Genomic DNA, 24,428 nt, shown 5'->3' with positions numbered 1-24,428 from the left:
TTCAAAACCAGCCTGGCCAACATGGCAAAACCCCGTCTTTATTAGAAATACAAAAATTAGCCGGGTGTGGTGGCACATGCCTGTAATTCCAGCTACTCAGAAGACTGAGAGGCAGGAGAATCACTTGAGCCTGGGAGACAGTGGGCTGAGATCACACCACCCGACTCCAGCCTGGGCAACAAGAGTAACAAGAGTGAAACTCTTTCTCAAAAAAAAAAAAAAAAGGATAGTACAGCATGATATAATGTTTATTATACTAGCAATGTATACAAAGAATAGCACAGCAAGACATAATAATGTTTACTCCAGGAATGCAAGTATGGTTCAATATTTGGATCTCAACCAATGTAATCTACCATAGACTAAGGAGAAAAAAACCCACATGATCATATTAATTAATGTAGAAAAAGCACTTGACCAAACTTAATGTCCATTCATGGGGAAAAGGAACCTCTTAGCAAGCTTGGAATAGGAAAAAAAGTCTTTTTTTTTGTGAGACAGAGTCTTGCTCTGTAGAGAAGGGGTTTCACCATGTTGGCCAGGCTGGTCTCGAACTCTTGACCTCAGGTGATCCACCTGCCTCAACCTCCCAAAGTGCTGGGATTACAGGTGAGAGCCACCATGTTGGGCCGAAAAATATGTCTTTAATTTGACAACAGACATCTAAATATCTACAGCTATCATTATGCTATTCTCATAAAATTAAGAATGAGGCAAGGATGTCCATTCTCACCTAGTCAGTGCAATGAAAAGGAAAATTTACAAAAAGTTACACAAATTGGAAAGTATGCAATAAAACTATCCCTATTTGCAGATCATATGGTTGTATATATAGAAAATTTCAAGGAATATATAAAAGAAAAAACAAAACAAGGCCAGGCATGGTGGCTCACACCTGTAATCCCAGCATTTTTGGAGGCCTAGGTGGGTGGATCACCTGAGGTCAGGAGTTCAAGACCAGCCTGGCCAACATGGTGAAACCCCATCTCTACTGAAAATACAAAAATTAGCCAGGCGTGGTGGAGGGCGCCTGTAATCCCAGCTACTCGGGAGGCTGAGACAAGAAAATCACTTGAACCCAGAAGGCGGAGGTTGCAGTGAGCCAAGACTGTGCCATTGCACTCCAGCCTAGGCAACAAGAACAAAACTCTGTCTCAAAAAAAAAAAAAAAAAGGAAAGAAAATAAAAGAAAAAGAAAAAGAAAAAACTCTTCTAGAACTAATAAGAGAATTTAGCAAGATACAAGGTCAATGTGTAAAGGTAAATTGTCTTTTTATATACCAGCAAAAATTCACAGTAGATCCTCAAATAAAATAATCTCACAAAACATGTACATGCTCTCTATGCTGAAAACTAAAAATAGCTGATAAAAGACACCAAAGAAGGTCTAAATAAATGGAGAAAGACACCGTGTTCATGAATTAGAAGAATCAATATTAAAAAGATGACAATTCTTTCCAAATTTATATATACACTAATACAATTGCAATCAAAATCCCAGAGAATTTTTGGGAGACATAGACAGGTTGATTCAAAAAATTTATACAGAAAAGCAAAGAAGCTAGAATAGTTAGAACAATTTTGAAAAAGTAGAATAGATTGGATTTACCCTGCACAATTTTAAAATTTACTCTAAAGGTACTTTAATTAACAAACACAGTATGATATTGGCAAAGGAATAGATGCAAGATAAATGAAACAGTAGAGAGAGGAGAGTGAGAGGAATAGATCCACATACATATGGCCAATAGACTTTTTTAATCCTTTTTAAAATTAATAGACCATTATTATTATTACTCTTATTATTATTCGTGACAGGATCTCACTGTTGCCCAGGCTGGACTGAAGTGGCACAATCATGGCTCACTGCAGGCTCGACTTCCTGCTCTCCAGTGATCCTCCCAACCTTGGCCTCCCACAGCTGGTACCATGGGTGTGCACCACCATGCCCAGCTAGTTTTTTTTATTTTTGGTAGAGGTGGGGTTTTGCCATGTTGCCCAAGCTGGATTTGAACTCCTGAGTTCAAGCTAGCCACCCGCCTCGGCCTCCCAAAATGCTGAGATTACAGGCGTAAGCCACTGTGAGTCTGTGCCTGGCAAGACTTAATTTTTTTAGAATAGTTTAGATTTCTAGAAAAATTAAGCAGAGCAGGGCAGCGCAGGGTCGCCATGGTGGAGCCGCAGCAGCTGCAGATACAGGAGGTGGTGGACTCCACGGTGAAGAGTCTGGAAAGAGAGAACATGCAGAACACGCAGGGTCTCATGTTCAGGTGCAGTGCCAGCTGTTGTGAGGACAGCCAGGCATTCACACAGCAGGTGTATTTCAACCTTGATAACTTGCGACAGTCACTTATTTTAGTAGCCTTTTGTAGATGCCATTGAATTTTCTACATAGACAATTATATCTCTTGCTACTAATGACAACATTTCTTCTTGCTTTCCAATCTGTTCTTTCTCTTGGCTTACTGCACTGAGTAGAACCTACAGCAAAGGGCATTTTTTCCTCAGTGTGATATTAGCTATAGGTTTTTCACAGATGCTCTTTATCAAGTTGAAAAAGTTCTCTTCTATTTCTAGTTTGCTGAGAGTTTTTATCAGAAATGGATGTAGGAATTTGTCAAATGCTTTTTTTGTATCTTTGAGATGATTATATTTTTGTTTAAATTGTTAATACCGTGGCATGGTGGCACATGCCTGTAGTCCCAGCTACTCAGGCGGTTGAGGCAGGAGAATCACTTGAGCCCAGGAGGTGGAGGCTGCAGTGTGCCATAATCATGCCTGTAAACAGCCACTACACTCCAGCCTGGAAAACACAGGGAGAACACAACTCGAAAGATAAATAGCTACGGTGTTTGTTTGTTTGTTTGAGATAGAGTCTCATTCTGTTGCCCAGGTTGGAGTGCAGGGGCATGATCTTGGCTCACTGCAACCTCTGCCTCCCCGGTTCAAGAGATTCTCCTGTCTCAGCCTCCCCAGTAGCTGGGACTACAGGCGGGCGCCGCCGTGCGCAGCCAACTTTTGTATTTTTAGTAGAAACGGGGTTTCGCCATTTTGGTCAGGCTGGTCTTGAATTCCTGACCTCAAGTAATCCACCCATCTTGGCCTCCCAAAGTGCTGGGATTACAGGTCTGAGCCACCACAACTGGCCTGGTTAAGGTTTTTATACTCGGCATGTTTTTATGACAATAAAAATATTGGGGGAAGAAAACAGACAACTTAGAGTGTGTGACTAGGGGTTAATGTGAAGACATTGCATGATCCACGTTGTGTCCAAACAACAATTTTAACCTATCAATTGTCTTTACAGCATAACAAAAAGAACAGAGAGGCATAGTTGTGCTTATCTCCTAAACTAAAATCTGGAGCAGAGCCTGACTGAGCATCTTCCAGGGCCCACTCCTTATCTCCAGCTGTCTAGAGCACAGGCATAGGGCTGGGGTCTGCAGAATACTGCAAGAAGTGAGGTGGGTGCAGAGGATTGGGCTCCATCCAGGCCAGCTGCCCTGTGGACATAAAGGAAAAGAGCCTAATTGTGGCTGAAGCTGAGTTGGGGGCAAATATGGGGTTTAACAGAGTGGGACACTGTCACCCCTCAAGAGGAGTCAGACAGCTCTGATCACTCCAAACACCCAAAGGTGAGTTCAAACCCTTCCCCGTTCTCTTGATGTCACTGGACAGCTGGGAACCTGCATCTTTGGTGACTCAATATCCCCACTCTGGTTCCCTAAGGACAGACCCTGAATTGATTCCAGGAATCCATGCGTCCAGGGAAACACTACACTTCCTAGGCTGCCTTGCAGTTGAGATGGCCAGTGAGGTGTCAGCAGAAGTGACAGGCAGGGCTTCCGGGAAATACCCTCAAGAAGCTAACTCAGCTGGGGCTGGAAGGTGTGGGAGCTAGTTCCCTCCAGCTTTGTCCCTGGCTCTCTTCCCAGCTGGACTGTGGGATGATGCTAGGGCCCAGCCAGCCTTCTTGTCATCCTGGGGATGGAGGCTATGCACCAAGGACAGGGAGCAGAAATACCAAAGGAACCTGGATTCCTGAGGCTCTCTTGGGGCTGCAAGACAGTGGTGGATTGCTAACCGCAGATATTTGTGTTTATGTATTTTCCACGCAGGAACTTCTACAATGGCACTGAGTCTGTAGGGAGGGCTATGGCCTGTCAGTCTGAAACTGCATAAGGGCTCTGGGCACTGGCTTTGTGTCCAAATACCGCGCTGTGTTTAAGGCACATCACAGCACCGGAGAATGTGGGAGAGGTCACATTCATCCATTCAAAGTGCAGGGAGGTTCCTATTCTGACACCAGCAACACTTACAAGAATGAACTTAAAGCTGGGCAGTGAGGAAGGAAAGGAAAAAGAAAGTTTATGAATACAGGTGGTATTGTTTGAACCGGTCAGTTGCACTGTAAATCACAATAAAATATCACTAAAACAGAAGAGTTGGCCTCCCTGAGGATGAGGCCTTTGGGTCTCTAGGCATTTGCCAGCTCTCCTAGCCTGGGGCAGGGGCACCTGCACAGCCCTCTGCTTTCCCTAGAATTACCAGCAGCGAGCATACGTCAGGGAGACACAGCTGTCTTAGCACTGAGGCTGAAACCCTGGATGTTCTTGGGAGGGCACTGATTGTGAAGAACAAGCTACTTGTCTAGTCCCTGGAGGTCACTCCTCAAAGCCTCCCGATGAGGCAAGTTTATAAGATCCACGCTCCCCGAGCCAGCAGTGACACCCACGCTTGGCAGTGAGAAGTAGGACTGTAACTTAAGTAGGGCTGTGAGCCAAAACAGCGGGTCGGGAAAGGGATTTATCTCAAAGGAAAAAGAAAGGACAGTGAATGACCTCATCATTAGCTGGGAGGCTCAGGAGTGCCCTGGTAGACAGTCACTGCCTGGAGGTGACTTTGTAGAAAGCAAACTTTGGCTGTCACAGCGCATAGGGAGGCCTGGCACAGCCTAGGGAAGCAGAAGTCTGGTCGGTGAGGCCGAGGAGGAGGGGCTTTCTCCTGACCCCACGGGCGGGCTTGACCAGGAAGCTCAGGACTTGCTTCTCCCCACTGCGTGGCCACCTTCTCAGTTCACTCTCAATCTATGGGGAAGCTAGAGGGAAGGCGGCTGCCCACCGCGCACACCATGGAGGGACCCTGAGGCCAGCGGAGCGCAGGTCTAAGGTGAGGCAGGTGCTCTTAAGTTAAAAATAGGGGAAAAATCTTTTTTTTTTTTTTTTTTTGAGACGGAGTCTTGCTCTGTCGCCCAGGCTGGAGTGCAGCGGCGCGATCTTGGCTCCCTGCAAGCTCCGCCTCCCGGGTTCCCGCCATTCTCCCGCCTCAGTCTCCCGAGTAGCTGGGACTACAGGCGTCCGCCACCACGCCCGGCTAATTTTTTGTATTTTCAGTAGAGACGGGGTTTCACCGTGTTAGCCAGGATGGTCTCGATCTCCTGACCTCGTGATCCGCCCGCCTCGGCCTCCCAAAGTGCTGGGATTACAGGCGTGAGCCACTGCGCCCGGCCAAAACCAGGGGAAGAATCTTAAGCACTATTACGGACAGGACCCCAGGAGGGTTGAAGGTCAACGTGGAGGCGAAACTAAGATTGGAAGGTGAGCGGGAGCGGGGAGGGATAGCATTAGGAGATATACCTAATGTAAATGACGAGTTAATGGGTGCAGCACACCAACATGGCACATGTATACATATGTAACAAACCTGCACGTTGTGCACATGTACCCTAGAACTTAAAGTATAATAATAATATTTTTTAAAAATAGCTATGATTGTTTAAAAAAAAAAAAAAAAAAAGATTGGAAGGTGAGTATGGAGCCCGGAGTCACGGAGGTTCCGGAGCGGGTGATGGTTTCCGAGAAGCTCCAGGCTCTTTACGAGTTCTGTGAAAGCCGCTGGAGCTGACTCTGCTACTAGCAGTGAGAGGGACACCGTTCCTAACCCACACACACGTTCGTTCAGCTGGACCCCTCCTGGCAGGTGGGCTCATCTCTGGGCAGGTGCTGGGGCCACAAGAGATAGGAATGGACTTTGTACTCTACGGGGAGGGTAAGCGTGGGGGGGGGGGGGGGGGCGGGGGCGGGCAAGAAACAATAAAGCCGGCAAAAAAAGCACCACAAAATTCCAGGTGGCGGTAAGTACCAGAACCATGGCACCTAATAGTGATGAGCAAATAAAGTACTCTAGCTGATCAAACAGCAGGGGAATGTTTGCTATTTTACGTAAGTGCTCCAGGAAGGTGCCTCAGAGCAGGGACAGTGAATGGTGACGTAGAACCTCCGGGGAGGCTGCAGGAGGGAACTGCCCCTCCCAAGTTTCCCGGTCCCCGGTAGGGCCCTCACCCTCGGGTCAGACCAGGCCCGGGTAGAAGCCGCAGGACTGGAACCTGCGCCTCTGCGAGGACAGCACTCGGAGATGCGCCAGGTTCCAGCTACAGGGCCGCGTTCCGCAGACGCCGAGCAGGCAAGAGCACTGCGGCTCCACCCGCGGGGACCAGTAGCCCGCACGGATCCAAGCAACCCGGGACCAGGGCCGCAGGACTGCAGGTCTGCTTCGGCAGCTCGCAGGCCACACGCAGGCCCCGCCCATGCCGAGGCCGCACCCCGCCCCTGAGCCCCGCCCACACCGCCTCCGGCCCCAAGCTCCGCCCACGCCACACCACTGCAGTCCGCCCCCGGTCTCGTCCAGCCCTTTGGGGATGGGGAGGACCCTGCTGGCTTTCGAGAAGGTGGAAACTGGACCCACAGGAATGAATCGCAGAGGCCGGGCGCCGTGGCTCAAGCCTGTAATCCCGGAGGCCGAGACGGGCGGATCACCTGAGGTCAGGAGTTCGAGACCAGCCTGGCCAACACAGTGAAACCCCGTCTCTACTAAAAATATCAAAATTAGTCTGGGAGTGGTGGCGGGCGCCTGTAGCCCCAGCTACTCGGGAGGCCGAGGCAGGAGAATTGCTTGAACCCAGGAGGCGGAGGTTGCAGTGAGCCGAGATGGCGCCATTACACTTAAGCCTGGAGTGCAGTGAGACTCATCTCAAAAAAAAAAAAAAAAAAAAAAAAAAAATTGGAGTGCTGGGATGCTGATGCTGTGCGGGTAGGAGGGACACCCCTGCCCTGTGCTTCCCCTCCCCATCCCTGGCAGATATCCAGGTTACAGAATGAGAGTCTGCGGTGCGACAAAAAGAATGAGCCACTGGTACTCTGCGCCCATCAGCCTGCTAGATCTCCCGGGGAGTTACGCTGGTGAGAGAAACCAGTCCCAAAGATCACAGACGGATGATCAGCTTCTCCAAAGAACAGAGAAGAGAAATGCAGGACTCCTTAGCGGTGCCCAGGAGTTAGGGAGGCGGGTGGGTGTGGCTATAAAAAGGCAACCCAAGGGGTGCCTGTGAAGGAAATCTGCGTCTCGCGGAATGCAACACACCGTTGGGATACCAGACCGTCCTTTGTGAGATGCCACCATTGTGGCAAACCGGATAAAGGGTGCATGGCTCCACAGAAAAAGTTCAATTAAAGGAAAATGGTTTAAGGACAAGGAAATACCTAGAAAATGGAAAGTCTTGGAACCAGAGCCAATGAGGGGGTTGGAGGGGGGGGCGGTGCTGGTGAATAGTTTGGGCCGATTGTCTTTTTTTCTAGAGCTTGCTGGCTTCTGCCACCTCATTTGGCAGTCACCTGCCACTGTGACCTCCCCAAGACCCCTTTCCAAACTCCAAACTCTATACCTTGATTTCTGGTGTCTCTACAAATAGAGACCAGAACCATTGATGTCCCACTCCAACAACAGAGCAGAAGGAAGGAAGGTTTCCCCTGTGTTTAGAATGTTCCTAATGAAAATAACTGCAACTGTTGATTGCACTTCTGAGGGTCGTTGGGACTTTCCCTCTCATATACTTATTGGTTCATTCGTTCGTTCATTTTGCTTTAACTCACAGTGGCCCTCCCCATCCTAAGGTGCAGTGCTGGCATTGGTCTATGTGTTGATGATGTTCTCCTTGTCTTCAGAGGTGAGAATGTGCCCTCTCTCTGAGATGCCCTCTTGCCCCTAAGCTCCCCAGCGGGGAACAGGCTGCCTTGTCTCGTGAGTCCAGATCCTGGGAGCAGCTTTCATTTAGGAATGCAACGGCAGGTCCTGGGAGCATTGGCGCCTGCGCGCCCATCAGGCGAGTCTGTGATGCAACGTCACCACCTTGTGGCAGCGAGGAGATATCACAACGTGGACTGAGCAAGTTGCTCCCTGCTTGGGGTTGGAAGCTGGACTGGCCTAGTTCCCTGGGTCTTTTGAGTCGTGTAAGCTGAACGGTGGTAGATTCCAGGACAGTTCAGGAGGAGCCCATCGTTAAAAGGAAAATAACAGAACTTACTGCTAATCTGGTATTGGAGCTGAGCAATTACTGCAAACAAATGAGATGTGACCATAATTGCATCCTGAGTTTGAGGAGGAGGTCATGCTGCTAAAACTAGACAAAATCAGCTCCAACGACAAACATCATATCTGGGGGTTTCCAGATTCTCACTTTTCATTTAATCCCCAGCCTTAGTGGAATGCAAGAGTCGGAGTCGGCATTCTGGGCAGGGAGGCAGCTGAGGCAGGTACACATCTTTTCTCCCCAACGCCCCATGTTTCTACTTCCGAATAAAATGGACCATTGTGGAGCTAAGGTAAGGCTAAACTAGCTGAGCCACCTCCTGAAGAGGTCATTGCTTTTGTTTTTATTTAATGAGCTTTCTTTCCCTTCTGCTACCAGCATCCCCATCCCTTTGGGAAACTGACTCTTAATAACGGAGTTTTTTGTACTTTTTAACTTTGTTTTTCTGTAGTCAAATATGTACAACATAAGATATGCTGTTTTATCCATTCTTAAGTGTACAGTTCAGAAGCATTAATTACATTGACAATGTTGTACAACCTTTCCTGCTACTTATTTCCAAAACTTTTTCAACAGAACAAATAAAAACACAGTACTCATTGTATAGTAACTTCCCATTCCCCCCTCCTTTCATCACCAGTAGCCTCTAATCTACTTTCTATCTCCATGATTTGTCTATCTCATGTACTTCACATAAATGGAATCCTACACAATGGGCCTTTACACTCAGCTTGTTTCCCTTGAAAACCTTGTTGGCAAGTTTCATCAGTGTTGTAATATGAGTCAGAACTTCACTTCTTTTTGGCTGAATATTAAAAATGCACAGGTCGTTTGAGATTTGTGAATAATGTACCAATGATTATTGGCATATATGTATCTGTGTGACTCCCTGCGTTTAATAGTTTTTGTCTCTATCAAGGAATGGAATTGCTACTACAACAATTCTATCGTCATCCTATGTTTAGCTTTTTGAAGAATAGCCAAAATGCATTTCACAGTGTCTGCAATTTTACATTCCCACCAACAGTGTATGAGGGTTCCAATTTCTCCATGTTTTCACCAACATTTGTTATGTTGCTTTTTTTTTTTCTAAATTATAGCCATCCTAGCAGCTGTGATGTGGTATCTCATTGTGTTTTTGATTTGCATTTCCCAAATAACTAATGACTTGAATCATTTTTTCATGTGTTTACTGGCCATTTGTATACCTTTGTTGGAGAAATGTCTATTCAAGTCCTTTGCTTATACTTTAATTGGATTGTTTGTCTATTCCTTGTTGAGTTGTAGAAGTTCTTTATATTCTGAATTTATCGGATATATGATTTGCAAACATTTTCCTTCACTCTGTAGGTTGTCTTTCTTGGTAATATCCTTTGATACACAAAATTTCAGATTTTAATGAAGTATACTCCCAATGGATTTTGTTTCTTTTTGTTTTTTTGGTTGTTGTTTTGCCAGAGATTTTGGTATCATATTAAGAGCCTATTACCAAACTCAAAATTATGAAGATTGACTTCTATGTTTTCTTATAAGAATTTCATGATTTTAGTTTTTATATTTAGGTCATTACTCGTGAGGGTTTTTTTTATATGGTGTGAAGCAGGGTCTCACTTTACTCTTGCATGTGGAAATTCAGTCCTCTGTCATCTATTGACGAGATGTGAAGCAGGGTCTCACTTTACTCTTGCATGTGGCAGTTCAGTCCTTCTCTGTCATCTATTGACGAGATGTGAAGCAGGGTCTCACTTTACTCTTGCACGTGGAAATTCAGTCCTTCTCTATCATCTATTGACGAGACGTGAAGCACGGTCTCACTTTACTCTTGCATGTGGAAATACAGTCCTTCCCTGTCATCTATTGACGAGACTACTCTTTCCCACACTGAATACCGCTTAGCACCCTTGGCCACAGATATATGAGTTTATTGAGGATCCCTTGTACATGTCTTGCTGCTTTTATGATTTTCTCTTTGTCTTATACAGACATTCCTCATTTCACTGCATTTTGCTTTATTGCAATTCACAGATATTGTGTATTTTACATATTGAAGGTCTGTGGCAACTGTGTCGAGCAGGATTTGGGGACCATTTTCCCAACAGCATGTGCTCATTTCTTGTCTCTGTGTTACATTTTGGTAGTTCTCACAATATTTCAAACATTTTCATTATTATTACCTCTGTTATGGTGATCTGTGATGTTACTATTATAATTGTTTTGGGGTGCCACAAACTATACCCATATAAGTTGACAGACTTAATGGATGAATGTTCTGTGTGTTCTGACTGCTCCAGCGAGCGGTCATTTCCCCATCTCTCTCCCTCTCCCAAATTCTTTGAGACAACACAGCAATATTGACCAACCCTATAATGACCTTTAAACCTGCAAATAAAAGGAAGAGTTGCATGCCTGTCACTTTAATTCAAAAGTGAAACATGATTAAAGTTAGGAAGACATGTCAAAAGCCAAGATATGCCATAAGCAAGGCCTCTTGCACCAAACAACCTGCCAAGTTGTGAATGCAAAGAAAAAGTTCTTGAAGGAAATCAAAAGTGCTACTTTAGTAAACCCATGAATGATAAGTAACACAGCCTTATTGCTGATGTGGGGAAAATTTTAGTGGTCTGCATATATCAAACCAGCCACAGAACTCCCTTCAGCCAAAGCTGAATCCAGAGCAAGGCCCCAACTCTCTTCAATCCTATGCAGGAAGACAGAAGTGAGGAAATCGCAGAAGAAAAGTTGGAAGCTAGCAGAGGTGGTTCATGATATTTAAGGGAGGAAGCCGTCTCTGTAACATAAAAGTGCAACATGAAGCAGGACGTGCTGATGTAGAAGCTGCACCAAGTTATCCAGAAGATCTAGTTAAGGTCATTGATGAAGGTGGCTACACTACACAGATTGTCCATGTAGATAAAACAGCCTTCTATTGGAAGAAGATGCCACCTAGGACTTCCATAGCTAGAGAGGAAAAGTCAATGCCTGGCTTCAAAGCTTCAAAGCATAGGCTGGCTCTGTTGTTAGGAGCTAATGCAAATTGGTGACTTTGAGACCAATGCTCATTTACCATACTGAAAATCTTAGGGCTTTAAGAATTATGCTAGCTTTTTCGCAACGGGTTTGCCGCCAGAACACAGGTGTCGTGAAAACTACCCCTAAAAGCCAAAATGGGAAAGGAAAAGACTCATATCAACATTGTCGTCATTGGACACGTAGATTCGGGCAAGTCCACCGCTACTGGCCATCTGATCTACAAATGCGGTGGCATTGACAAAAGAACCATTGAAAAATCTGAGAAGGAGGCTGCTGAGATGGGAAAGGGCTCCTTCAAGTATGCCTGGGTCTTGGATAAACTGAAAGCTGAGCGGGAATGTGGTATCACCATTGATATCTCCTTGTGGAAATTTGAGACCAGCAAGAACTATGTGACTATCATTGATGACCCAGGACACAGAGACTTCAACAAAAACATGATTACAGGGACAGCTCAGGCTGACTGTGCTGTCCTGATTGTTGCTGCTGGTGTTGGTGAATTTGAAGCTAGTATCTCCAAGAATGGCAGACCCGAGAGCATGCTCTTCTGGCTTACACACTGGGTGTGAAACAACTAATTGTTGGTGTTAACAAAATGGATTCCACTGAGCCACACTACAGCCAGAAGAGATATGAGGAAATTGTTAAGGAAGTCAGCACTTACATTAAGAAAATTGGCTAAAACTCCGACACAGTAGCATTTGTGACAGTTTCTGGTTGGAATGGTGACAACATGCTGGAGCCAAGTGCTAACATGCCTTGGTTCAAGGGATGGAAGGTCACCCGTAAGGATGGCAATGCCAGTGGAACCATGCTGCTTGAGGCTCTGGACTGCATCCTACCGCCAACTCGTCCAACTGACAAGCCCTTGCACCTGCCTCTCCAGGATGTCTACCAAATTGGTGGTATTGGTACTGTTCCTGTTGGTCGAGGGGAGACTGGTATTCTCAAACCCGGTATGGTGGTCACCTTTGCTCCAGTCAATGTTACAACTGAAGTAAAATCTGTCAAAATGCACCATGAAGCTTTGAATGAAGCTCTTCCTGGGGACAATGTGGGCTTCAGTGTCAAGAATGTGTCTGTCAAGGATGATCGTCGTGGCAATGTTGCTGGTGACAGCAAAAACGACCCACCAATGGAAGCAGCTGGCTTCACTGCTCAGGTGATTATCCTGAACCATCCAGGCCAAATAAGTGCTGGCTATGCCCCTGTATTGGACTGCCACACAGCTCACATTGCAGGCAAGTTTGCTGAGCTGAAGGAAAAGATTGATCGCCGTTCTGGTAAAAAACTGGAAGATGGCCCTAAATTCTTGAAGTCTGGTGATGCTGCCATTGTTGATATGGTTCCTGGCAAGCCCATGTGTGTTGAGAGCTTCTCAGACTATCCACCTTTGGGTCGCTTTGCTGTTCGTGATATGACACAGACAGTTGCGGTGGGTGTCATCAAAGCAGTGGACAAGAAGGCTGCTGGAGCTGGCAAGGTCACCAAGTCTGTCCAGAAAGCTCAGAAGGTTAAATGAATATTATCCCTAATACCTGCCACCCCACTCTTAATCAGTGGTGGAAGAACGGTCTCAGAACTGTTTGTTTCAATTGGCCATTTAAGTTTAGTAGTAAAAGACTGGTTAATGGTAACAATGCCTCGTAAAACCTTCAGAAGGAAAGGAGAATGTTTTGTGGACCACTTTGGTTTTCTTTTTTGCGTGTGGCAGTTTTAAGTTATTAGTTTTTTAAATCAGTACTTTTTAATGAAAACAACTTGACCAAAAATTTGTCACAGAATTTTGAGACCCATTTAAAAAGTTTAATGAGAAAAAAAAAAGAAAAGAAAGAATTATGCTAAGCCTACTTTGCCTGTGCTCTCTCAGTGGAACCACCAAGCCTGGGTGACAGCATGTCTCTTTACAGCATAGTTTACTAAGTATTTTAAGCCCACTGTTGAGACTTGCTGTTCAGAAAAAAAAATTCCTTTCAAAATATTACTGCTCATTGACAATGCACCTGATTACCCAAGAGCTCTGATGGAGATGAGATGTACAAGGAGATGAATGCTGTTTTCATGCCTGCTAGCACAACGTCCATTCTACAGCTCATGGATCAAAGAGTAAATTCAACTTTCGAGTCTTATTTAAAAAATACACTTCCGGCCGGGCGCAGTGGCTCACGCCTGTAATCCCAGCACTTTAAGAGGCCAAGGCGGGTGGATTACCTGAGGTATGCAGGTTGAGACCAGCCTTGCCAACATGGGGAAACCCTGTCTCTACTAAAAATACAAATATCAGCTGGGCGTGGTCGCGGGTGCCTGTAATCCCAGCTACTTGGGAGACTGAGTAAGGAGAATCACTTGGACCCGGGAGGCGGACGTTGCAGTGAGCCGAGATCGCGCCACTGCACTCCTTCCTGGGCGACAAGAGTGAGACTCCATCTCAAAAAATAAATAAATAAAAATAATAAAAAAATACACTTCATAAGGCTATTAGCTGCCAGATATAGTGATTCTTCTGGTGGATCTGGGCAAAGTAAATTGATAAATTTCTAGAAAGATTCTCACCACTCTTGACACCATTAAGAACATTTGCGATTCACGGAAGGAGGTCAAAATATCAACATAACAGGAGTTTGGAAGAAATTGATTCCAATGCTCATGGAAGACTTTAGTGAAGGAAGTAACTGCAGATGTGGTGGAAATAGCAACAGAACTAGAATTAGAAATGGAACCTGAAGATGTGACAGAATTGCTGCAATCTCATGTCAAAACTTTCACAGGTGAGGAGTCACCTCTTACGGATGAGCAAAGGAAGTGGTTTCTTGAGATGGAATCTGCCTCTGGGGAAGATGCTGTGAACACTGTTGAAATGACAACATGCCGGGTGTGGTGGCTCACACCTGTAATCCCAGCACTTTGGGAGGCTGAGGCAGGCAGATAACCTGAAGTTAGGAGGTCAAGACCAGCCTGGCCAACAAGGTGGAACCCCGTCTCTACTAAAAATACAAAAATTAGCCAGGTGTGGTGGCACATGCCTATAATCCCAGCTACTCGGGAAGCTGAGGCAGGAGAATTGCTTGAGCCCGGGAGATGGAGGTTGCAGTGAGCCAAGATTCTGCCACTGCACTCCAGCCTGGCTGACAGAGCAAAACTCTGTCTCAAAACAAACAAACGAACAAACACCAAAAGATTTAGGATATAACATAAACTAAGTTGATAAAGCAGTGGCAGGGTTTGAGAAGATTGATACCAATTTGAAATAAGTTCTACTGTGCATAAAATGCCATCAAATGGCGCTACATGCTACGGAGAAATCTTTCAGAAAAGGAAGAATCAATTGACGAAGCAAACTTAAAGAAATTGCCACAGCCACTCCAGCCTTCAGCAACCACCACCTTATCAGTCAGGTTCATCAACATTGAGGTGGGCCACTCCACCAGCAAAAAGATTATGACTCACTGAAGGCTCAGATGACTGTCATCATTTTTTTGGTGACAACATGTGTTACGATTAAGGTATCTACATTTTTAAGACATAACGCACACTTAATACATTGCAGTATAGTATATAACTATTATATGCATAGGGCTGCTAAAACTTTGTGTGATTTGCGTTACTGTGGTATTCACTTTATTGTGGTGGTTTGGAACCTGCCTCACAATATCTCTGAGGTATGCCTGTATATTGCCGGCGGGAATGTAAACTTGCACAGTAGCTTTGCAAAACAGTTTGGCAGTTCTTCAAAAAGTTAAATATAGAGTTATACCATATGACTCACCAATTCTACCCATTGGTATATATCCATGATAAGTTCAAGAAAACATACATCTATACATATATTCAAACATGAATGTTGATAGCAGCATTATTCGTAATAGACAAAAGATGGAAAAAACCCAAATGTCTGTCAATTGATGAATGAACAAAATGGATATATGTATACATATTGTTATGAATATTATTCAGCCATAAAAAGAAATAAAGCCTGATAAATGCTACCTGGAACCATCATGAATGAACCTTTAAAACGTTATGCTAAGTAAAAGAAGCAGTCACAAAAGACCACATATTGTATGGTTCATTTGCATGAAATCCCCAAACTAGGAAAATCCACAGAGACAGAAAATAAATCTATGGTTCCCAGGGGTTGTGGGGAGGAGGAAATGGAGAATAATTGCTAATGGGTATCACAGTTGCTTTTAGGGTGATGAAAATCTTCTGGAGTTAGATAGTAGTAAGAGTTGGATAGCTTCATCAATATACTAAGAACCACTGTATGCTTTAAAAGGATGAATATTATGGTATGTGCACTGTATTTTAATAAAGGTGTTATTTTATATATTTATTTATTTATTTATTTTTGGGGTGTTTTTAAAAATTTTTTTATTTATTTTTATTTTTTTTGAGACGGAGTCTTGCCCTGTCTCGCCCAGGATGGAGTACAGTGGCGCAATCTCGGCTCACTACAACTTCTGCCTCTGGGTTCAAGCGATTCTCCTGCCTCAGCCTCCTGAGTAGCTGGGTCTACAGGCATGCGCCACCATGCCCGGCTAATTTTTGTATTTTTAGTAGAGACGAGGTTTCACCACGTTGGCCAGGCTGGTCTAGAACTCCTGACATCGTGATCTGCCCACCTTGGCCTCCCAGAATGCTGGGATTACAGGCGTGAACCACCTACCCAACCTTAATAAGGGTGTTAATTAAAAAAACAAGCTAGGCACCTAGGGTATAAAATTGAAGGAGGCTCTGATTCTCAGGGCCACGCAAATGCAGGGTTGGCACCTATGAGTGTGGCCCTCCTGAAATGTTGTGCCTTAGGCACCTGGCTCTCCCTAATTCAGGCCCTCAGGAGAAAGCCCTAATTCTGGTCAGTTCGCAACAGGAGGACACGGCTTCTGGGAGACACTCGGTGCTCCAGAGAGAGGCATTTGGTCCGTTCTCTTCCTCTGGACGTCACCGTGCCGACATGAAATGCTTCCAATTGCGTCCAGCCTAGGATGGAGCGGGGTGGGGGGATATCTGATGACATTACGAACTGCTGCATCAACTCCCCCGAGTCCCTGCCTCTGGACCCCCGAGAGAGGACACAAGGAGTGTCCGGAGCCCATGTGACTCAGTGTCTCTTCCCATCACTTCGCGGGAAAATGGGGCTGCTTACACCGCACCGCAGCCCAAGCACCTGTGGCTGGAGAGGGGCTCGGGCGCCAGGAGTGAGGAGCCTGGTTCTGGGCCCGGGACTGGTACTAGTTAGTGGTGGGACCTGGAACAAACGCTTTGGTTCTAAGTGAATCCCTCATATTCATGACAAGAGGCGTGGAACACAGACCCATGGGGCCTTCCCACTGGGACATGGAGCTTGGCTGTCACCCGACTTCGCTTCCTGAGGTAGAAAAGCCCAGGGTTCCAGGCTCTGTCTCCTTTCCCGCAGACCCCTTGTTTCTTGGCGCGGAGGCCCTGGGCCCCGCAGGCTCCCACCCACTTCTCTGGGCTCAGAACTTCTCTGGGTTCAGAACCCGATCCCGAAGCGGCCGTGGCGCTGCCGGTGGCCGAGGCCGGGCGCGCGCCTTGGGGACCTGGCTGACCTCAGACCGGCGGGAACATTCGCGGACTTCGCCCTGGGCGGGGCGAACTGGGGGGACCCTGACCTTCCCATGTTCCTAACCCTGCCCTCCGCCACCGCGCGAACGCGCGCGCCTCCCAGGATAGTCCCGGCAGGCGCAGTCAGGCGGCCTGTCAAGTATGGGAGGAGCCTAACAATCCCAGACAGTTTAAAAGGCGGTGCCCGCCAAGGCCCGAGCGGGAGTCCGCGGCGACAGCAGCAGCAACAGCAGAGTCACGTCTTGGGCCCCGGGGATCGGCGTCCAGGCTCGGAGCGCGGCACGGAGACGAGGTGGCAGGTGAGGGCGTCCCCGCGCTGGGCCGGGGTCGGGAACGGGAATGGCGAGCTTCAGGTCCCCCGGCTGCCACCGAAAGATGAGACCTGAGGACAGGAGAGGTCGCTCATCCAAGAGCCCCGGGGAAGCGGTGGTGTCTCGGCGGGTCAGGAACGGTCTCTGGGGGGGTCCCCTGCAGCGCGCAGCCGGTTTCCGCCTCCGCAGCTCCCCGCCAGCGCGGACGCCGCCCTCCCCCACGCCTCCTCGCTGCCCTTCTCCGGCCGAAGCTCTCCCCTGCAGCCCCTCCCCACCTGCCAGCCCTGTTTTCTCACTGCTCCTCTCTGCTCTGGGATCCGCAGGATGACGTCTGTCCAGGTACTTCTCTTTCAAAGTCACCAGTCTCCAGTTCCAAATCCGAGCACTCTTACCCATCCTAATTCTTTCAATAATTCAGCGAAACGGATGGGGCCCGTCCTTCCCCGGAGCATTCCTCCAGGGACTGTGAATCCGCGAAGCCAGGCTCAGCCGTCGCCTGCAGGGCCTGCGGTCTGTGGGGACCGCCAGCAAGATGAGGAGTCACCTTCGGGACGAACGGTCGTGCTGGGGAGGGTTGCGCCGGCGGGGTCAAGGGAACCTCCTTTAGGGTGGGAATCAAGCCTCCAGGCCGCGGTGTTTGAGGGTGAGTAGAATTAATCCCGTGATGGACATGGGGCCTTGTAAGGGGGACCAGGAGTTTGTGAAGAGGTGACTTTGGGAGGGGTTCAGGATGGCCAGAGGTGGAGGCTGTGACCTGAGCGAGGCTGGATCAAGGGAGGGGGCAGGTGCAGAAGAAACCGTTTTAACAAGGTGGCTTTGAGTGGATCCTAAGGGTTCTGGGAGATTTAGGAGGAAGGACAAGAGGATTAAGACACCGCTTTCTGAGGATGTTGTGTGGCTGTGGCATGGTGGTGGCTGAGGGAAGCGGGTTGTGTTCATTGTCCAAGGCTCTCCAGTGCTTTGCGTGGCGTTTCGGGGAGCACACATGAGGTGTCCCGACAGTGAGGAGTGGCTCTAAGGTGAGCAGAGGCTCGGGAGGGGGCCTGCGCATTAGGCCAGGCACAGGATCCGAAGTGGAAAGAAATGTGGGCGAAATGTGGGCGTAGAGGGCAGGCCTTGGGGATGGGTGTGGGGGACGAGGGGGATGGAAAGGGGTCAGGGAGGTCTCCCAGGGTCACCTGGAGGAGTGAGGGTCTCATTTCCAAGGGCACTGGGAACTGCAGCCTGGGGGTGGGGGTTCATTTGGTTTCACACCTGTGGCGAAGAGACCCACCCCCTCACATTCACACTTTGGCTTCCACTAGCTTCAGAGGTAGTACTAGCTCTTTGTTCTCGCTGGTTTTCCTTCCTCACCTTGGGCTGTTTCTTTGCCTTTTCCATTCTGGTGTTCTGCAAGGACCAGTTCTTTCGTCTCATGCACCATCTACACTCATGGCTTTTGCTGGGAGTAATGAGTAAAGCTCCCAAATAGATGTTTCTGAGTTAGAGCACTGAAAACAAAATGAAGCAAAAACAATGCATTTCCAATCTCCCAAGATCACATGATGTCCAGAGGACAGTGATGGGCAATGACTTTTTGTCTTCCCCATTAGAATGCAAGTTCCACAAATGGAACACCGAGATTTTTATTTATTTATCTTTTTTTTTTTTTTTTTGAGACGGAGTCTTGCTCTGTCACCCAGGCTGGCGTGCAGTGGTGCAATCTTGGCTCACAGCAACCTTCGCCTTCTGGGTTCAAGCAATTCTCCCACCTCAGCCTCCTGAGTAGGTGGGTCTACAGGTGTGCGCCACCACGCCCAGCTAATTTTTGTATTTTTAGCATCATCATGTTTGCCAGGCTGGTCCGTAACCCCTGAGCTCAGGCAATCCACCCAACTGAGCCTCCCGAAGTGCTAGGATTACAGGTGGGAGCCACTCCACACAGGCAGAACAGAGAATTTTTATGTTTAATTCACAACCGAGTCTTCACTGCCTAGAACAGATGCTCAGTAAATATTTATTGAAGGAATGAATTCCTTTTTGTATCTCTTGTATCTATCACCAGATACTCTTGTATTTAGTACCTATTTGGCATACAGTAGAAAGCTTTGTTGAGTGAATAGCTCTGCCTTTCGTCTTTTTTGATATGTATACATCTTTTAAAAAATAATGAATAGACTTTTTTAGAGCTGTTTTAGTTTACAGCAAAACAAAGCAGAAAGAAAATATCCCCTCCCACAAACATCCTGGACCGTATAGCCTCCCCTACCATCAACATCCTGCATTAGTGTGGGGTATTTGTTACACCTGATGAACCAACATAGATACATGGTTATAAAAATGAACCAATATGGATAAAACATATACATTATCAAAGTCCAGAGCTTGTTAGCTTTTGCTCTGTGTATATTCAAGATACATTTGACAAATGTATAATGAGATGTACCCAACACTGTAATATCAGATTCCACTGCCCTAAAAATCCCTTGTGCTCCACCTACCTATCCCTCCTTTCCTGCAAATCCCTGGCAACCACTAATCTTTTTTACTATCTCCATAGTTTTTCCTTTTCCAGAATGTCACATAGTTGGAATCATACATTATGCAGTCTTCTCAGATTGGCTTCTTTCACTTAGATTTATACATTTAAGATTGCTCCAGAATTTGTGTGTGTGTGTGTGTGTGGCTTCAGAGCTCATTTCTTTTGAGCACTTCATATTCCATTGTATAGATGTGCCACAGCTTATCTGTCCACCTATTAAATGACATCTTAGATGCCCTGAAGTTTTGGCAATTATGAATAAAGCTGCTATAGACATTCTTGTACAGGTGTTTGTATGGGCGTAAGCTTTCAACTCATTTGGGTAGATACCAAGTTGTGGGGTTGCTTCATCTTATGGTAAGAAGACCTTGGTTAAGAAATTGCCAAAGTGGGCCGGGCGCAGTGGCTCACGCCTGTAATCCCAGCACTTTGGGAGGCCAAGGCAGGTGGATCATGAGGTCAGGAGATCGAGACCATCCTGGCCAACACGGTGAAATCCCGTCTCTACTAAAAATGCCAAAAAAAAAAAATTAGCTGGGCGTGGTGGCGGGCGCCTGTAGTCCCAGCTACTTGGGAGGCTGAGGCAGGAGAATAGCATGAACCTGAGAGGCAGAGCTTGCAGTGAGCCGAGATCGCGCCACTGCACTCCAGCCTGAGCTACTGAGCGAGACTCCGTCTCAAAAAAAAAAAAAAAAAAAAAAAAAAAAAAAAAAAAATTGCCAAAATGTCTTCCAAAGTCTCTAACATTAGGCATTCCCACTAGGAATGTATGAGAGTTCCTTGTGCTCCAGATCCTCATCAACATTTGGTGTTGAGAGTGTTTTGAATTTTAGCCATTCTAATAAGTAATAGTATTTCAGTTTTTTTATTGCAATTCTTTAATGACTTATGATGTTGAGCATCTTTTCATATGCATATACATATGCTGAGGTGTCTGTTCAGAGCTTTTGCCCACTTTTAATCAGGTTGCACATTTCCATATTGTTGCATATTTTGGGTCACAGTCTTTTATCAGGTATGTCTTTTGCAAATATTTTCTCCCAGTCTGTGGCTCGTGTTGTGAATGTGGCTCGTTCGAACTCTTGACAAACATATCTTTGTACAGTATGTAATCCTGTTGTGCTTTTTTTTTTTTTCCTTTTGAGATGGAGTCTCGCTCTTGTCGCCCAGGATGGAGTGCAGTGGCGCGATCCCGGCTCACTACGATCTCCGCCTCCCAGGTTCAAGCGATTCTCCTGCCTCAGCCTCCCAAGTAGCTGGGATTGCTGGTGCCCGTCACCAAGCCCAACTGATTTTTGTATTTTTTAGTAGAGATGGGGTTTCACCATGTTGGCCAGGCTGGTCTCGAACTCCGACCTCAAGTGATCCGCCCGCCTCGGCTTCCCAAAGTGCTGGGATTACAGGCGTGAGCCACCGCGCCTGGCCTGTTGTGCATATAATTTTATTACTTTCTTTTTTAATATAACATGAATAGCATGAAGTTCCAATTTTGCTCGAGAGTTCACAATTACCACTTTAAAGGGCTGCAAAATAATCACATTTCCTCCTCGACAGCCCAACTTTACAGGTGAAGGGAGAGGAATGCTAACCCGCACAGCTCCGAATCCTCCGGATAGCGCCTCCGCTGTAATCCACCCAGTGCTTCCCTCCAGGCCCATCTCCCTCTCGTGCGCGCGGAGGTTTCGGTTTCCTCTTTTACGTAGGCCGCCCCACTCGTAAAACAAAGTCCGCGATCCTCTAGCCCGCAAGAGAGCTCCGGGATTCAGATCCTGGGCGCGAGGTCCCGCGAGCGGCGGGGCGGCGCTGTCGCAGTCCTCCTCCCTGGCAAGGGCCGCGGCAGGGGGAGGAGGCAGCGCGAGCAGTCCACGCCCTCCTGCCGGGCGCGCTCGACGCGGACGGCGGACGGCTGACCAGCTCCCGGAGCGCGGCGAGCCCAGAGGACCCACAGCTGGGGCGCCAAGGCGCGGCCATCCGGGCGGGGCCGAGGGAGCGCGGCAGGACTCGGCTGGACGGCGCGGCCACGGAGACGGGCGCGGTGAGCGGGCTGGCACCGCGCGCAGAACACTCCGGAGGCCGCCGCCGCGCTCAGTCCCGGCGACCCCCCAGTCGGGGTTCGCGCGCCGTCCCCCAGCACGCCCCGGCAAGGCTGCCGCAGCGTCGCAGGAATCCCCAACCCTCCGCCGTCGCTTCGTCCCTCACTCGGGCCTCCAGACGTTTGCCGCGGAAACGAAAGTAACTGAGGTGCTTGCGCGGAGGCCGGGGCGGCCGCGGGCTTCCGGGAAGGAGAGGGACTCCGCCCGGCGTGCGCGCGGCGGGCGGGGCCCCGCCGGTACCGGAAGTCGGGTAGTGGGCGGGGCCGGGCGCTCCCGGAAGTCGGAGGTGCGCCTCTAGCCCAGCTTATCCGGAGTCAGCTGGGTGCTTCTGCGCCGGAGGTCTGGGCGCTGGACTGGTAGTGGGCGGAGACTTGCGTTTGGGCCGCGATTACGGCGTGAGGGTGGAATAGGCCGTCCCACACGCCGTTAATGTCGTTGTTGTTTTGGTGGAGGCCCTTACTGCCCTATCATTAAGAAAAAACAGTTTGGGCTCTTCCCACCAACCCTTTGAAAGGGCCTTTTACTGTTGCACTTGAGGCCACAGCAGGTTCCAAAAACAAAACCTTTTCTGCGTGATCTTAGACGACTGAGGGGACAAATGTGGTAACCCTAGCAGGCTGCTTTGGTGGTCACTGGCATGTGCTTTTGTGAAGTGCTGCAGACCCTCTTCAGGGTTGGGAAGAGGATAGGCTGCATCCTTCTTCCCTCAGCATTTGACAAAGCCTCAGAGGGACGCGGGGGTTGCGGGGGCAGGGGAAGGTCTGGGGTTGTTCTTTCTCTCTTGCTGACCATTTGACTCTCCCTTAATCAGAGCTTTTTTTATCTTGGGCAAAGAAGGAGGCTGCTCCAACGATTAATTCTTCCCTGATTTACACTTGAAGAAGCCAAGGCAGGAGGTGAACTTTGAAATGTGCAGTGACTTAGTACTCATCTGCGTTCTGTGACTGCTAGGAAGATGGATTGAGTCAAGAGGAAATTGTCATATTAGAAATGTGGAGTACTGGGCCGGGCACGGTGGCTCACTCCTGTAATCCGAGCACTTCGGGAGGCCGAGGTGGGAGTATCACCTGAGGTCAGGAGTTCGAGACCAGCCTGGCCAACATGACAAAACCCCGTCTCTACTAAAAATACAAAAATTAGCCGAATGTGTTGGCGGGTCCCTGTAATCCCAGCTACTCAGGAGGCTGAGGCAGGAGAATGGCTTGAACCCAGGAGGCGGTAGTTGCAGTGAGCAGAGATGGTGCCACTTACACTCTATCATGGGCGACAGAGGGAGACTCTGTCTCAAAAAAAAATAAAATAATGTGGAGTACTGCAACTCTTCACAAAAAGTGAAGAGAAGACTAGGCTTGTTTAAAATGAAATTTGGAGTGTATCATTATTACTGATAAAATGGCAAAAATGATAACTTTAATACTCATTTTCCTCTGTCTGCACTATACTGAGCCCCAGAGATATATTGTACTTTCTGGATTGTGAATATTAATGAGTATTAAGAAAAGTTCTTAAATAGTCTGTTTCAAACTGGGCAGCTTACATTTTGGTGCTTATTGATTTATAACCTGTTAACACCCATATGATCTGAGAATCTGAAGAAAATATTTAACTTCCCATGCTTTAGTTGGATATTACATTCTGGCAAAAATGGTTGACTGTATTAATCTGTAGAACATTGATTTTGAGCCATATGTTTCCTGTATTTTTATTTTTAGTTTTGAAGACAGAGTCTTGCTCTGTCGCCCAGGCTGGAGTGCAGTGGCACGATCGTGGCTCAGTGTAACCTCCGCCTCTGGTGTTCAAGCAGTTCTCCTGCCTCAGCCTCCCAAGAAGCTGAGATTACAGGCGTACACTACCACACCTGGCTAATTTTTGTATTTCTAGTAGAGACAGGGTTTCACCAGGTTGGCCAGTCTGGTCTCAAGCTCTTGGCAGTCTGCCCGCCTCGGCCTCCCAAAGTCCGGGATTACAGGCATGAGCCCCTTCGCCCCGCCTTCCTGTATTTAAAAAATTTATTCTGCACTTTCTCCGTGTTTCTGACTGTGGCATATTCATTTAACATAGATGAGTAAGGCTGTAAGAGTGGGTCTCTGCATCTGGATTTTTCCAAAGACAGATTATTTGCTATCTAGAGAAGTAGCATGTATTAGTGAGCCAACAGTGAAAGTTTGAATGAAGGGACAAAGATTTCATTCCAGGATCCTGCCACTTTAGGTGGATCATTTAGTTCCAAATCTTAGTTTCTTTATTTGCAAATTGAAATCATGATAAAATTTGCTTCAGGGGTCATGATGCTTGTTTAAACTCTGTTTCAATTCTTGTCTCTTGCTGGTCCTTCCTTGCTGGTCCTTAATTCTCTTCCTTGCTCAGAACTTTTGTTTATCCAGGGAAAGCATCAGGCTGCTGTAATCATGGAAGTTGGAGAAATCCTCTGGTCACTTGGATAACTGAGCAAAATCAGAATTCTGTTAGTGGGAAGAAAGAGGGCAATGGCAGGTGGGCAACTAGCATTTTCTGCCATTCTC

General features: G+C 47.4%; 1 protein-coding gene and 1 pseudogene across 5 annotated transcripts in view; both read left to right on the top strand.

Annotated features, from left to right (window-relative positions):
- Window positions 1–11,472: 11,472 nt before the first annotated feature.
- Window positions 11,473–13,212, top strand: LOC105487317 (elongation factor 1-alpha 1 pseudogene; annotated as a pseudogene).
- Window positions 13,213–17,181: 3,969 nt separating this feature from the next.
- The window catches only part of LOC105487318 (receptor interacting serine/threonine kinase 1), a 45,022-nt gene continuing 37,775 nt past the window's right edge, over window positions 17,182–24,428 (top strand). The window contains exons 1-2 of one of the 5 annotated variants that reach the window (XM_011750767.3): window positions 22,666–22,802; window positions 24,291–24,399. The gene's annotated coding sequence lies outside the window, so the exon portion shown is untranslated. Of the gene's footprint in view, window positions 17,281–17,534; window positions 17,632–21,894; window positions 22,055–22,257; window positions 24,400–24,428 lie in introns of those variants that run through there. The other 4 variants (XM_011750769.3, XM_071097709.1, XM_011750768.3 and 1 more) reach the window with 4 other exon arrangements.

The sequence above is a fragment of the Macaca nemestrina genome, chromosome 5 (genome assembly GCF_043159975.1).
Source record: "Macaca nemestrina isolate mMacNem1 chromosome 5, mMacNem.hap1, whole genome shotgun sequence".
Classification (NCBI taxonomy): domain Eukaryota; kingdom Metazoa; phylum Chordata; class Mammalia; order Primates; family Cercopithecidae; genus Macaca; species Macaca nemestrina.
The sequence above is the reverse complement of the archived record's forward strand: the minus strand, read 5'-3'. Positions and strand labels throughout refer to the sequence as shown.